Source organism: Anabrus simplex, chromosome 10 (genome assembly GCF_040414725.1).
Source record: "Anabrus simplex isolate iqAnaSimp1 chromosome 10, ASM4041472v1, whole genome shotgun sequence".
Taxonomy (NCBI): domain Eukaryota; kingdom Metazoa; phylum Arthropoda; class Insecta; order Orthoptera; family Tettigoniidae; genus Anabrus; species Anabrus simplex.
In genome coordinates this window covers 98894743-98911102 of record NC_090274.1, presented here as the reverse complement: position 1 = coordinate 98911102, position 16360 = coordinate 98894743, and the positions used below count along the sequence as shown (strand labels likewise).

At 37.3% G+C, this 16360-nt stretch overlaps 1 long non-coding RNA gene across 1 annotated transcript in view; it reads right to left on the bottom strand.

The window, feature by feature from the left end:
* Window positions 1–252: 252 nt before the first annotated feature.
* Window positions 253–16360, bottom strand: part of LOC136882171 (uncharacterized) — a 28803-nt gene continuing 12695 nt past the window's right edge. The window contains exon 3 of the long non-coding RNA XR_011018759.1: window positions 253–333. This is a non-coding gene — a long non-coding RNA (uncharacterized lncRNA). The remainder of the gene's footprint in view (window positions 334–16360) is intronic.

Sequence of the window (16360 nt, the reverse complement as noted above, 5' to 3'; positions counted from 1 at the left end):
GGCCATGCAGTGGAGGGACTTTGAACAATAATAGCTGCTATATAATACCTAGCATAAAATTTCACACTACATGAAGAAAATACGAAAATCATTTCAAAATATTGGAAAACTCACTATAGATCTTTAAAAGGATCTCCAAAATGTCTGCTTTAAAATGAGGAGTTGCTCAATGAAGCCTATTCAGCAGTTTGTTACAATTTTCATTATCAGAAAAATGTCATCAAAATATTAGATTATTTCAAATGTGTTCACCTGTGCTTCTCCTGCCACTGCCAACTCTGAATTTGGTTCTTCTTTCAAGTGCATCTCTTCAAATATAATCTTGTAATTGTCCTGTGGATAAGTTAATATATTAGGCTAATTTTTCAGACACATTTGGAAATGTATTTATATACGAGTGCACTTAACAATTCATCATTTCCTAGTAAATGAGACAGTTTCAGTTTCAAATCTTCATTATCATTTTTCATAAAATCTAAATGTCGCGTATCCATAAAAACATGACAACTAAGAGACCTTCAGGAGTGGAGGAATGATCTGTTTGTATGATCAGAGTTATTTTTGAAGAGTAGAACAATTATATAATATAAAACCTTCCAAAATAACACCAAATGATCAGGAAAATGTACTGACATGCTTACAAATATTCTGCTCATTATAAACAAACCAATTCTGAAACATTAAAAAGTTCAAAATATATCACTGTTATCTTTGACATCCTGTACCAGCAAATAAAACTCAGCTGGAAAATGTATCTTCCATATTTTCCATATTTTCCCTCAGTCTGAGGGCAGGGAGGGTCCTCAATAGCTCTGCCATCAGCTGCCATAGAGAGCTAGGTGTCACTGAGGAGGCAAACTAAGGAAATGAAGACTAAGGTAGTTTTCCATTGCTTTCCTCTTCCAGCCACACAGTGCTGTTACATACCAGTCCTCTCATGTTCACTGAAATGCACACACAGACCAGCTTTTTCCCACATTTTCCTATAGGATCTGGCTGTATTAGCAATGGTGTTACCCATACTGCTCATATGTCAGTCACTTTCATATCGTAAGAGCTATGGATGAGAGTTAGACCCAAAATGAAAGTGACAAACTTGTTCTGAACCAATCCAGAATACAACAGGTATTGAGCACACAGTATCTCACCAGAAATGGATTAGGGCAAGCCACCTCATATGGAAGTCATAAGCCCTAAACAACATGAACCATAACCTATAGGTTATCTACAATATCATACAGTGCTCCTTGTGAAGGCACGAGTACATAAGGTCAGCCGACAGGGATATTGCAGCTTGCCTTACGTTGCACCAACACAGATAGGTCTTTTCGTGACGATGGGACAGGAAAGGGCTAAATGTGGAAAGGAAGTGACCGTGGCCCTAATTAAGACACATCCCCAGCATTTTCCTGGCGTGAAAGCAGGAAACCACGGAAAACCCTCTTCTTGGCTGCCAATATGGGTTCGACCCATTATTTACTGTATACAAGCTCACAGATGTATGACCCTAACTGCATGGCCACTTGCTCAATATAGATATATTGTGCATTGTTACAGGACTTCTTATGTATTGAGAGGCAAAAGGTCAGATTGTTGTCTCAAGAATGCCAGCTCTATGTTCAGCATATGGCTGCACTAATCAGTGTAACTAATCCAAGGTTAACTTTTGTTTCAACTAAGTGTTACTGAATTATAACTGACATTGCTTTTGCAATTCCTGTTTGATATTAAACTCATTTCAATGTTTAAACAAAGGAAGTACCGTGAGACAGAGTTGTTATACATTTGATCATGTTTCTAATTTCCTTTTTAAAGTCCAAGGAATTAACTCAACAACTGGTTGAGGGAATGAAAAGAGACAAATTTTATTCCACCCAATACAGCCATTTATGCTCTGCACACTTGAAAATTAAGTACTTCGAAGTACCTGTATCAAATGACCAGTGGCCATTACTGCCAGACATGAGATGGTTCTAAGCATTTTATTTTCCCTCGAATCTGCAAACAAAGCAAACAGAGTGCTCACTGCCAATAAAACATAACCAAGAAAACCCACCACAGGCAACCTGTTAAAATTAAAGTATATACAGTGGGATCTATTAAATAGTTTTAAGTAAGATAACCATCCAATGAATGTTGGACTGGAGTCGGCCAAGACATTGAAAGCTTATGGTGAAATAACATACATGCATTTTTATTATAGCCTGTTATGCCTTTCAGCATTCAGTCTGCAAACCTCTGTGAATTTACTAAACGTCGCCACAATCCTCGATTTGCAACTAGTGTTGTGGCCTCATTTAGTTCTATACTTCTTATCTTTAAATCGTTAGAAACCGAGTCTAACCATCGTCGTCTTGGTCTACCTCTACTTCTCTTAGCCTCCATAGCAGAGTCCATTATTCTCCTAGGTAACCTATCCTCCTCCATTCGCCTCACATGACCCCACCACCGAAGCCGGTTTATACGTACAGCTTCATCCATCGAGTTCATTCCTAAATCAGCCTGTATCTCCTCATTCCAAGTACCCTCCTGCCATTGTTCACACCTGTTTTTACCAGCAATCATTTTTGCTACTTTCATGTCTGTTACTTCTCACTTATGAATAAGATATCCTGAGTCCACCCAGCTTTCGCTTCCGTAAGGCAATGCTGATCTGAAAACAGACCGATGTAAGGATAGTTTCGTCTGGGAGCTAACTTCCTTCTTACAGAATACTGTTGATCGCAACTGCGAGCTCACAGCATTAGCTTTACGACACCTTGATTCCATCTCACTTACTAATATTACCATCCTGGGAGAACACACGACTTGAAATTACCGACCTGTTCTTGCTTTGTATCACCAATCTGACATTCAATTCTGTTGAATTTCTTACCTACTGACATTAACTTAGTCTTCAAAAGGCTAATTTTCATACCATACTCACTGCACCTATTTTCAAGTTCCAAGATATTTCGGCACAATCTGCCATTAAGACCAAGTCGGCAGCGCAGGCCAGACTGCTTATTATATTTCCACCTAACTGAATCCCTCCCTGCCATTTTATACCTTTCAGAAGATGATCCATGTCAACTACGAACAGCAAAGGTGAAAGATTACAGCCTTGTCTAACCCCTGTAAGTACCCTGAATCATGAACTCATTCTACCATCAATTCTCACTGAAGCCCAATTGTCAACATAAATGCCTTTGTTTGCTTTTAATAATCTACCTTTTATTCCATAGTCCCCCAGTATGGCCAACATCTTTTCCCTCGGTACCCTGTCATATGCTTTCTCTATATCTACGAAACATAAACACAACTGCCTATTCTTCTCGTAACATTTTCCAATTAGCTGGCGCATACTGAAAATCTGATCCTGACAGCTTCTCTGTGGTCTGAAGTCACACTGGTTTTCATCCAACTTCCTCTCAACGACTGATTACATCCTCCCAAGATGCCAGTGAATACTTTGCCTGGTATACTAATCGATGTGATACCTCGATAGTTGTTGCAATCCTTCCTGTCCCCTTGCTTATAGATAGGTTAAATTACTGCTTTTGCCCAATCTGAAGGTACCTTACCAACACTCCATGCTAATTTTACTACTATATGAAGCCATTTCATCCCTGCCTTCCCACTATACTTCACCATTTCAGGTCTAATTTCATCTATTCCACCTGCTTTATGACAATGGAGTTTATTTACCATCCTTTCCACTTCCTCAAGCATGATTTCACCAACACCATTTTCCTCCTCCCCATGAGCTTGGCTGTTCACAACACAATCGTATGTCCGATTACTGCACGTCCAAGTGTGACAGAAACCCAAATAACTCGCTCAACTATACGAACAACAGGCAACGGATTGAAGGTATCGGCAAAAATGATAAGTTCTGAATCCCGTGGAATCTCGTTAAGTTAGGTGGATATTAATATGTCGTGGCACGAAATACAGAATTAAGTAAATATCACAGTTTATTCAAGTAAATTTTAATAAATGTAAATAAATGGCGAGAATATCAATGACAGAAATGTATAGGAGGCCATGGAATGAGTTGGATTAAATGGGCTAAGTTCAATCTGTACATGATGGCCATACCTTGCCTATCTAGTCCGATACGATTCGATAATTGAGACTGGTGATGAAATTGTCGAATGGTAACCGAAATATTATGTGACGAATTATTAAATTAATTCCTTTGCCGACCTAAATGATTATATAAGAGTACTCTGTATCAAGAATTCAGGTGTTTAATTGTCAAAGACATATGGAAAGCTAGGAAATATGGAGAAGTCTTTTAAAAGCAAACTGTCTGTTATTATTGTAATCTAGTATTAGGTTTTGTTTCAAAATAAGATAAGTTTACAGTTCTGCTGAAAACACTGAGGGTATTAGAAGTGTTGCACACGCATAGGAAGCAGATTAGAAGTGAAGCTAGATTGTAATACAATATTGTCACCTGTAATAAGAAATAACATTTCTAAAGAAACGAGATACGTATCTGGTTCTCTCAGAACATTAAGGCGAGTGTTGTACAAGAATATTGTGAATGATATCAATGCGAGTAACTCTATACTAATAACTTATTACGAGTTTCAGGTATCATGACGCCAAGTACTATTGGAGATGACTATGAGATGCTGATGAATCCCAGCATGTCTTGCTAAGTTTCAGTATACGGTCTCAACTGACCTGACGAACACTGGGATAGATACGAACGGATAGTATACCAATACTGGAGGATGAGAGGTGCCTTCTTCCTGAAGCCAACGAATGATGAGTACTCAAAGTCAATGTCTTATTATCCCGCTATGTAGCTGCTTTTAAGTAGAGTAGTATGTTTTACAATGTCAAATTTGTGACATGCCAAATTACACAACCTGAAGGAAACCATTTTATTCGTCAATCATTGCCTTACGATGGGTAAGAATGTTGGAAGTTGTGTCGTGAATGATCCTGAATTATGATATATCGTACGCTATGTCGTGTGAATCTAAGCGGTCGCTAGTAAATGTTATGCAGACAGATTTAGGCATGGATAATACCCGTGTTAAGATAGTGTCATTATGAAGAAATTTCAGTTTAATTTATGGTTCGAATATATATTAGAAGGAATCGGTAATAACATGTGCGTGATTTAGAGTCATCTGCGATCATATTTTTATGTTAAGCGTAGTGTTCGCGAGTGTAATTGTAATGTAATGTAATGTAATGTAATTATGATGTTGTTGCGATGATATTGTGTTAATAATGGTGTTAAAATGTATAGTCTTCGTAATGTGAAGTGCCTGAGTATATTTTTTAATGAAATGAAAATTCCTTGAGCATGACTTCTGTGTAATATGATGAGAGGTTTATTGTGAAAGGGTGGTCGAAATATGAAAATGCTCAACGTTATATGGATCGTCGTGAATGTGTTATTGGGATTAAGCATTTTATAGAATGATGCGATGTAGAGGTCCTGATGAGATTTACTGTAGTGGAGATTGATTTAGTCATGCGTATGAAATTGATTTTGCTGTAATGAATGGTAATTACTTAGGCATAAGGCGATATTTACAATGACATTTCGAGAAAACTGGTAGTAAGATCGTCTAAAATATATTAAATACAGTATATGTGATTGCGCAGAATGCTGGAGTGATATAAGATCTTCACGAGTTAATGACACAACATAGTTGAGAACCATGTCACAAATAGAATGTATGATATTCATTTATATATGGTGAGTAGATTAATTTTTCTTGCTAGCTGAATTTCTTGACGCTTAGAGCTGATGTAGTTTTACAGGTTGATTTCACGGAAGACACCCGTGCTGCAGAGTCATCGTAGTTTTGAAACCATTGTAGTTGGTGATTAGCATGTTTTCAAATGTTCATTATTTAGGTGTAGATGCCAATGGAGCTCAGAATAGACCAATTTCATTTCTTATTTTCTCAATGTTATTGTGTGAAGGATTACGATGTTGTCTTATGTTATTCGATCATATTCTTGGCCTGAATGATAATTATGAGCATAGGTTACCGGTGCATTCAAGTTGTTAGATAGATTTTTAATGAATTAAGCGATGATTTAAACATAATAACGGGATCTTGAGACATTTATTTGAGGTCAGTGAATAGATATGCTAAGCCAACAAGAATTTATGAACTTTTTATCCATCAGATTGAAGATGAATGTGGTGAATGATGGACTTAATTAAAATTCAAGCCTTCAGCATTGTGATATGGATTTTCTTTTAATTTTTATCATTAATTTGAAGTCGTCATTGATGTTGTGAACGAAATATTGACAAGAGTCAGAAGATAAAATTGTTTCCTTTTAATTAACGTACCGGTAACATTCAATCATTTCCAACATCCATTTGTGTTGCTTTTTTATTTTCTTAGCACTGTAGTTGTTATTTTAAATATTCTTTAGTCATTAAACGGAAAATCCTTACATGACAAGTTATATTATCGGTGTTCTCATTTGATAGTATAAGGTATGTCAATATGATAGCCCAAATTAAGACATTAATTAGCAATCGTCTTCTTACGTCAGTAGAATCAAGTTAGAGCCAACGATACGATTCTGTGACCCAACTCAATGACCTTTCATGTCCCAAAAGTGGAATCTCCTGTATTTCCGCGTGACACCGGCCGAGGTATAACTTTATCATCAAGAAACCTGAATTTAGAGATGCTGCTCCTATTTATCACGCAATTTAAAACTGGAGTGATCTGGGCGACAATGTTTTAAAAATATTTTATTTTATTTTTTAAAATCACCAAACCTATGAACAAAACTACAACTTTTGTCCCATCCCTAAGAAATTAAAGCAGCAACTGATGGAGGCTACCAGCAAACAAATCAGCTGAAATCATAGCAAAGCATATAAAGAAGAACAGGAGAGAAGTCTTCCATTAGCAAGATATCATTGAACGTCTTCACAAGAAATATAATGATTCAGGTCTCAAAGTTCCGGGTAGCTATTCCCAAGAGGTGAACCAAGACCTTGTCAGGCTTCAGGCCAACGCAAACATTCATCGATATCCCCAGTATCCCTATTGTTACCAGTACCTCAAGAAATATTTACACCACCACATATTAAGAATCTTTGTCACTGGGCAACATCTATTGATGGCAGACCAGGTTTTACAGAGGAGACTTTTTAAAGAAAGAAAAAGTTAGGGCTCTTTCACAATCAATCCTTGGAACTTCGATGTTTAATGAAACGGCTGTTAAGAAGAACTTGGTGCAGGACAATAAAAGTTTTGTGTCTATGTTGACTTAGGTCAGGGATATTTAGACACTGGTGTGTATGAAGTGGCCATGGAAGTATTAGGCTTCATGGTTGCAACACTGAACAGGAGCTCAAACATACAGGTGAGTGGAGGGCTCATACAAATTATCATATGGTCAGCAACTGTGATGGGATTGTGACTAATCGCCTTAGGAATTAAGAATGTTGGACTGAATTCCCTGTGTTCTTTTCCACACCCATCAGAGTTTTAGCAATAGTCATTAACTTCCCTTGATGCTACTCACAATATAAACCTTGCAATTAATTCCCTAGCAGAAAAGCAGGTTCTCAGAGATGGTAGTGATTCAGACCAAGAAAATATTATTGAGGTGAAATACCTGGAAGAACTAGGTACTATTACAGCAAGTGAAAGGCCTGCACACTGGTTATAGATTATGGAGAAAGAATTTAGAGTGGGTGAGAGAGAAGATAAACATTTCTTTACATGCATAAACCTTCAGTAATTCTGTGGCAAATACCCTTAAATTTTGAAGTGATCTGGGTCTTGAAGTGTTTACTGATTGTGAAAGTACCATTCAGTATGCAATGTTCCTAAATGTTGCAATTGATTTAATAAATTCATGTCATCTTATTTGTAAGCATACCAAGGCTGCAAACAGATATTCCAATCAGGCCAAAATCTGTTCTGATATTGAAAAATGCATAAGTTATCCTAATAATATTAACTGATGGTTTGTCTCACTGTAACTCTATGAAAATAAGTGCAATGAATGGTATCATTTCTAATTTGTTAAGTGTGCAAGGTCTTGCAGAAACATATGTCTGGCAAAAGGATTCTTTACTAAGATACTTCCTCACATACAATTTAAGCCAAGATCACCTGGAATTCATCCTCTCATGTGTGAAGAACAGAGATGGATATAAAATTCTGGTCAACTCAAAGCTGCATACAGGAAGTGTCCCAATGGTCATATTGTCCGGCTCCATGGTTAAATGATTAGTGTGCTGGCATTTGGTCACAGGGGCATCAGTTTGATTCCCGGCAGGGTCAGGAATTTTAACCATAATTGGCTAACCTTGCTGACACAGGGGCTGGGTGTATGTGTCGTCTTCATCATTTCACCCTCATCAAGATGCGCAGGTTGCGTACGGGTGTCAAATTAAAAGACCTGCATCTGGTGAGCCAAACTTATCCTTGGACACTCCCAACACTAAAAGCCGTAACCATTTCTTTCTTTCACTGGTCAGATCGACCCATCTTGTAATTCTAATACATGTTTTTGAAAGGTACCGGTAATGCTTGATTGAACCATGGCTTTGTACAGACAATTCAACAAGAAATTGATTCTGACACACTTGATCAAGATTAATTCACCAATTATGTAGACCTTTCTTTATATAGTGAATATGTTGATTATATTGCAAGCAGTATGTAAAATATTACGAGATAAGGATTTCATCGTGTTCTGTATTGAGATGAGTTAAGTATTAAGTTAAAAGAAGATATATGATGGTTTAACCTTTCATTACTATTAAAATAAGAAGCGTCATTTTTACATTCCTACTTAATTATAATTGGCACTGGTTTCGACCATTATTCTTGGTCATCATCAGCCGATCACAAATAAGTATAAAAGAAAACGCACAGGTAAATAAAATGTGAAGTTTAAATAATTCCTTCAGTTGCTGTTTGTGAAGCACTAAACCACTTTGTGGAGCACTGTGTGTTGGAAATTCAATGTTATGAAGAAGTCTAGGATCAAATATGTATTTTTAGTTCTAGTTCATGAAGCACAGTGATGATCCACACGTGTCTTACTACTCTTCAAGAAGTTGCTCCGTACTATATTTACGTATTTGATCCACGACTTCTTCATAATTTTGGAACTATCAACATGCAGTGCTAATCCCTAAAGTTATATAGTGCCTCACGAACTGCAACTATAAATATGTATTTCATCCTAGACTTCTTCATAACATTGAATTTCCAACACACACCGGTCCCTAAAGTGTTGTGGTGCTTGTTGGACAACATCTGATGGAATTTTTTTTAAATTCACATTTTGTTTACCTGTGCGACTTTTATACTTGTTAGTGATCGGCTGAAATTTCAACACACAGTGCTCCCTAAAATGTTTTAGTGCTTCACAAACAGCAACTGAAATAATTATTTAAACTTCACATTTGGTTTACCTGTGCATTTTCGTTTATATTTTTTTGTGACCGACTGATGGTGACTAAGAATAATGGTCAAAACCGGTCCCAATTATAATTAAGTAGGAATATTTTTAAAAAATATTTTTTAATAGTATTGAAAGGTTGAACCATCATATATCTTATTTTAACTTGGGCTAATAGTGAACTCACCTCAATACAGAACACTATGAAATAGTTTTCTCTTAATATTTTACACACTGCTTGCAACATAATCGACATATTCACTATATAAAGAAAGGAGTTCATAATTGGTGACTATATCTTGATTAAGTCTGTCAAAATCAATTTCTTGTTGCATTGTCTGTACAAGACCAGGGTTCAATAAAACACTTCCTTTCAAAGACACATATTAGAATTAAAAGGTGCGTCGATCTGACCAGTAAAAGAAAATGAAATGATGTATGGCATTTAGTGTTGGGTGTGTCCGAGGACAAGTTCAGCTCGCCAGATGCAGGTCATTGATTTGACACCTGTAGGCGACCTGCACGTCTTGATGATAATGAAATGATGATGAAGACACCCAGCCCCAGTGTCAGTGAAATTAGCCAATTATGGTTAAAATTCCCAACACTGCCGTGAATCGAACCTGGGCCCCTGTGACCAAAGGCTGCACGTTAACCATTTAGCCATGGAGCTGGACAATATGACCATTGAGGAACTTCCTGTATGCAGCTTTGAGTTGACAAGAATTTTATATCCTTGTTCCTCACACATGAGAGGATGAATTCTAGGTGATCCCGGCTTAAACTCCATGTGAGGAGGTATCTTAGTACAGAATCGTCTCCCCAGACATATCTTTCTGCAAAACCTTGCACTCTTAACAAATCAGAAATAACATTCATTGCAGTTATTTTCTTAGAGTTACAGAGGGACGAACTCTCAGTTAACATACTATTATTAGCATAACTTATGCATTTTTCAATTTCAGTACAGATTTTGGCCTTGTTGGAATATCTGTTGGCAGCCTTGGTTTGGTTACATTTAAGATGGCATGAATTAATTAAATCCAACGGAAGATTTAGGAACATTGCAAACTAAATGCTACTTCCACAATGAGTAAACACTTCAAGACCCAGATCACTGCAAAATTTATGGGTATTAGCCACAGAATTACTGAAGGTTTATGCACCTAAGGAAATGTTTATGTTTATATTTTCTCCTTAATCTATAACCAGTGTGCAGGCCTTTCACCTAGTTCTTCCAGGTATTCCACCTCAATAATATTTTCTTGGTCTGGAGCACCACCTTTTATGAGAACCTGCTTTTCTCCTAGGGAATTAATTGCAATTTTTATATTGTGAGCAGTATCAAGGAAAGTTAATGCCTTTTGCTCAAACTCCGCAGGATGGGGAAAAGAACACTGGGAGTTCACTCCAACAACCTTCATTCCTAAGGCTTTTAGTCGCAATCCCACACAGCTGCTGACTATATAATTTTCTTGTATGAGCCTGCCACTGATTGGTATTTTTGAACTACTATTCAGTGTATCAACCATAAAGTCTAATATCTCCTTAACCACTTCATACTCACCAGTGTCTAAATATCCCGGACCTAAGTCAACATGACACAAAACTGTTTATTGTCCCGCAGCAAGTTCTTCTTAACAGCCATTTCATTAAACATCTAAGTTCCGAGGGTCGATTGTGAAATAGCCCTAACTTTTCCTTTCTTTTAAAAACTCTGCCCAGTGACAAATATTTTGAAGATGTGGTGGTGTAAAAATTTCCTGAGGGATACTGGGGATATCATCGCATGGTTGGGTTGGCCTGAAGTCTGACAAGGTCTTGGATCACCCCTTGGAAATAGCTACCGTGAACATTGAGACCTGAATCATTATGTTTCTTGTGAAGACCGTCAATGATTTCTTGGTGATGGAAGACTTTCCTCCTGTTTCTCTTTGTGTGCTTTCCTATTCCTGGTAGCCTGCACCAATTGCTGCTTTAATTTCTTAGGGATGGGACAAAACCTGTAGTCATAGGTTAGGTGATTAAAAAAATAAAATTAAAACAACGTTAAAACAATGTCACCCCGATTACTACAATTTTAAATTGCATGATAAATAGGAGCAGCAAATTGTTAGGGAAAGATAATTTAAAACTACTTAATAGTCCCCAATTTATATACTTTAATTTTAACAGGTTGCCTCTGGTGGGTTTTTGCAGTTATGTTTTATTGGCAGTGAGCCCTCTATTTTCATTGTTTGCAAATGTGAGGGAAAATAAAATGCTTAGAACCATGTCATGTTTGACAGTAGTAGCCACTGGTCATTTGATACATGTACTTAACTTCGAAGTGTGCACAGCATAAAAGACCGTATTGGGTGGGATACAATTCGTCTATTTTCATCCTCACAACCCGTTGTTGTGTTAATTCCATGGTCTTTAAAAAGGAAATCAGAAACATGATAAAATGAATAATAACTCTGTTTCACAGTACTTCCCCTGGTCGAACATTAAAATGGGTTTAATATCAAACAGGAATTGCAAAAGCAATGTCAGTTTTAATTCAGTAACACTTAGTTAAAACAAAAGGTATCCTTGGATTAGTTACACTGATTAGGGCAGCCGTATGCTGAACATAGGGCTGGCATTCTTGAGACAACAGTCTGAACTTTTGCTTCTCAATTCATATGAAGTCCTGTCACAATGAACAATATATCTATATAGAGCAAGTGGCCACGCGGTTAGGGTCATACACCTGTGAGCTTATATTCGGGAAATAATGGATCGAACCCAGTGTTGGCAGCCCTGAAGATGGTTTTCCGTGGTTTCCCATAGGTTATCTACAAAGGTTATGGTTCATGTTGTTTAGGGCTTTTGACTTTCTTATGGGGTGGCCTGCCCTAGTCCATTTCTGGTGAGATACTGTGTGCTCAATGCCTGTTGTCTTCTGGATTGGCCCAGAACAAGTTCGTCACTTGTATTTCAGGTCTCAGTCTCATCCTTAGCTCTTACGATATGAAAGTGTCTGAGATGTGAGGAGTATGGGTCACGCCATTCCTAATACTGCCAGATCCTATAGGAAAAGGTCTGAAATAGCTGGCCTGTGTGTACAGTTCAGTGAATGTGAGAGACTGGTATGTAACAGCACTGTCTGGCTGGAAGAGCAAAGCTATGGGAAACTACCTTACACAATGTGAAGTTTTAAAAATTCTGTCAGATGCTGTCTAAGAAGCACTAAAACACTTTATGGAGCACTGTGTATTGGAAATTCAATGTTATGAAGAAGTCTAGGATCAAATATGTATTTTTAGTTGCAGTTCGTGAGGCACTATATAACTTTAGGGATCAGCACTGCGTGTTGATACTCCCAAAATTATAAAGAAATCATAGATCAAAAACGTAAATGTAGTACGGAGCAAGTTCTTGAATAGAAAGACATATGTGCAGAACGGCACTGCGATTATTTGAATTGCACATTTTATTTACCTGTGCATTATCTTTTATACTTATTTCGTGATTGGCAGGAATAACGGTCGAAACCGGTACCAATTATAATTAAGTAGGAATGTAAAAATTATATTTCTTATTTTAATATCATACATCGTCTTTTAACTTAATAGTGTGCAAATATACCACTAAATCAATTAAATATGTGCAGTTTTTGCATCTTTTGCAGTGTTAAATAATACCTATCAGCTTCATATCCATACTGGCAGTACTGAATTATACACCTACAAGACTTTACTACAACCTCCTAATCAACACTAACTTCCGGGTAACTTCACTGATAACTTCAGGCCAATCTACCAATAGGGAAAATCATGGACACTGCACTAATGCAATTCGTATCTTGTATTGAATATGAGGATCCAATAGAGTCCTATAAAGGTATAATTAACTTGTAGTGCACAAGCACTGACACATGTGGATTGGTGCAGTGTAATGAGTCTACATGAAACACATCCTTGTCTTATCATCATGGTTGAGATGCACAGTATGGAAGATATGACACATTTATTGTTCTTTGCCTCAGTGCTTAGACAGGCATGTTGTTCTATAGGTGTCAGTTCAAAAAATCTGCTACAGGCCACAATTATTACTATTATTATTATTATTATTATTATTATTATTATTATTATTATTATTATTATTATCATCAATATTCTGAATGGCTAAATTAAGATGAGAAAGACCATTCCTTGAAAACTTTGTTTCATTCTTATTCCAATAGCAAGACTCTTCCTTAATGGGGCTGACTGATCAAAAATCACCATCAAGGAGGTGAACTAAAAGTGAACCAACACTCAAATCAGGTAGCATTTTTGTATATCATGTAATAAGGCAATAAACTGATGATTGTATGTAAGAATGCATGTAGTATTTTGTACTGCATAAAGAACAGAGAAATCTTCCAGATAACTTCAGACCATGCTGCCAATAGTGGCAAACATGGACACCGCGCTAACGCAATTGTTATCCATGAGCACATTACGAAATGTCCTGTTAAAGGAATGGATACATACATACATACATACATATTCATTACAAACCATTATTCCTTTTGGTGTTCAGTCTGCAAGCCTCTCTGAATGTACAAATCACCACAAGAATCCCCTATTTCTAACTAGTTCCATGTCTCTTATCTTTAAATCATTAGAAACTGAGTCTAATCATCATCGCCTTGGTCTCCTTGTATTCCTCTTACCCTCCATGACCGACTCCATCATTCTCCTAGGTAACCTATCCTGATCCATTCGCTTTACATGACCCCAGCACGATTCGCTCATGACTACAGCTCCGCATCCATTGAGTTCAATCCTAACTTAGCTTTATTTCTTCATAACAAGTACCCTCCTGTCATTGTTCCCACCTGCTTTTACCAGCAACCAATCTTGCTACTTTTATGTCTGTTACTTCTAAGTTGGGAATAAGTTATATTGCGCCCACCGAGCTTTCACTCCCGTACAGCAAAGTAGGTCTGAAAAAACACCTATGTAAAATAGTTTAGTCCAGGAAATGACTTCATTCTTCCAGAATACTGTTGATTGCAACTGTGAGCAGACTGAATTAGCTTGATTCAAGTTCACTTACTATATTACCAGCCTGAGAGTGCATACATACTAAATATTTGAAATTATCTACCTGTTCCAACTTCGTATCCCCAATCTCTGGATATCTTACCTACTGACATCAATTTAGTCTTAGCAAAGCTAACATTCATACCATACTCATTGCACCTATTTTCAGGTTCCAAGGCTTTAGGCAACACCTGCCATTAACATATGCCAGGTGGCTCACTACTTTTTCACCTTACTGAATCCCTTCCTGCCAATTTATACCTTATAGCATATGATCTATGTAAAGTACGAACAACAAAGATTTTTCAAAATTCTGGCAAATATAGAAAATCTGATCCTGACAGTCCCGTTATGGTCTGATACCACACTGCTTTTCATCCTACTTCCTCTGAACTACTGACCTTACCTCCCTTCCAAGATGCCAGTAAACATCTTGCCTGGCATACTGCTTATTAAGATACCTTGATAATTGTTGCAATCCTTCTTCTTTGCTTGCTTATAGGTAGGTGCAAATACAGCTTTCATCCAATCTGTAGGTACCTTACTAACACTCCATGATAATCTTATTTTATGAAGGCATTTCAACCCGTCCTTCCCAATATACTTCACCATGTCAGGTCTAATTTCATTTATTCCTGCTGCTTTACCACAATGGAGTTTATCTACCATCCTTTCCAATTCCTTAAGAATAATTTCACCAACATCATTGCCTTCTTGACACAAGAGTTGAGAAACAATAGGGATTGCAATTAATATATGACACAGCAATTTTGCAGAAAAAGGACTGTGTTCTATATTCGTGAGAATTAATTTGATGAGTGTGTTGCTGTACTGCCAGAATGGGCTAAAGATTTTATTGTTGAAGAGAGACATTATGAAGGGGCTAGAGGTAAAAGTTACATTCTACCTCATCGGGGTGTATTTAGGGACAGTGCGACGATGTGAATTAGGCCCATATTCAACGTATCCAGTAAAAGGAAAAGGGAGTTGTCACTGAATGACTGCATGACAAAGGTCCAAACTTAATTGAACTTATTCCCTCTGTTCTGTTCAGGTTGAGAGGCCAGTGGGTGATAGAATATTACATGTTGGCACTCACATGTTACTGCTGAACTTACATGAAATATTTTCGGTTATACAAGGACGAAGGATAGGCCAGATAATGCTGTCAAGGTGTACAAGATGAAAAATGGCACAAAGCTAAGAAGGTGGATACTGATTCTGGAACTCTATCAGAAAACAGAATAAAAGATGCTCTTGATACTGAAAGTAAAGAGGAAGGGGTGGATTATGCTCTTTAGATTTGCTGTGTATAGAGCAGTGCACTTGGAACTGGGCATCAATTTCATAATGAATGGATTTTTACTGAGTTTTTGACAGTTCATCACTCGATGAGAAAGACCAAAAGTGTTTACAAAAACAATGGAACAAATTTCACTGTTACAGATAATTTGTTGTGAAGTGTCAACTAAAACCACACAGAAAAATAATCCAAAATGCAGCAGGCTGGTGTGTTGGTTGGTGGCAAATTCTGATTCAGATAGTAAAGAGAAATTTGAGATGTGTCCTTGGGACAGCTACACTGTGTTGCGAAGAGATGATGACAATACTGTGCGAGTGTGATGCCGTCGTTAATTCCCGTCCTCTTACCTAGTTGCCTGAGAAGCACGATGATCTCCTCCAACTTTCAACTTCAAGTATTTTGCAAGACAATGTCTGCTTGGCAATACTAGATCTAGATCAACTGGATTCTGTGAACTTATCAAGGAGATTTTGATTTCTACTACAGCTGCAACAAGATTTTGAGAAGAGACCTAAGTCAGTTGATCCTGATGCAGAATAAGATGTCTATAAACACTGGAGAAGGGGATGTGGTGCTGGTTGCAGCTGATGGG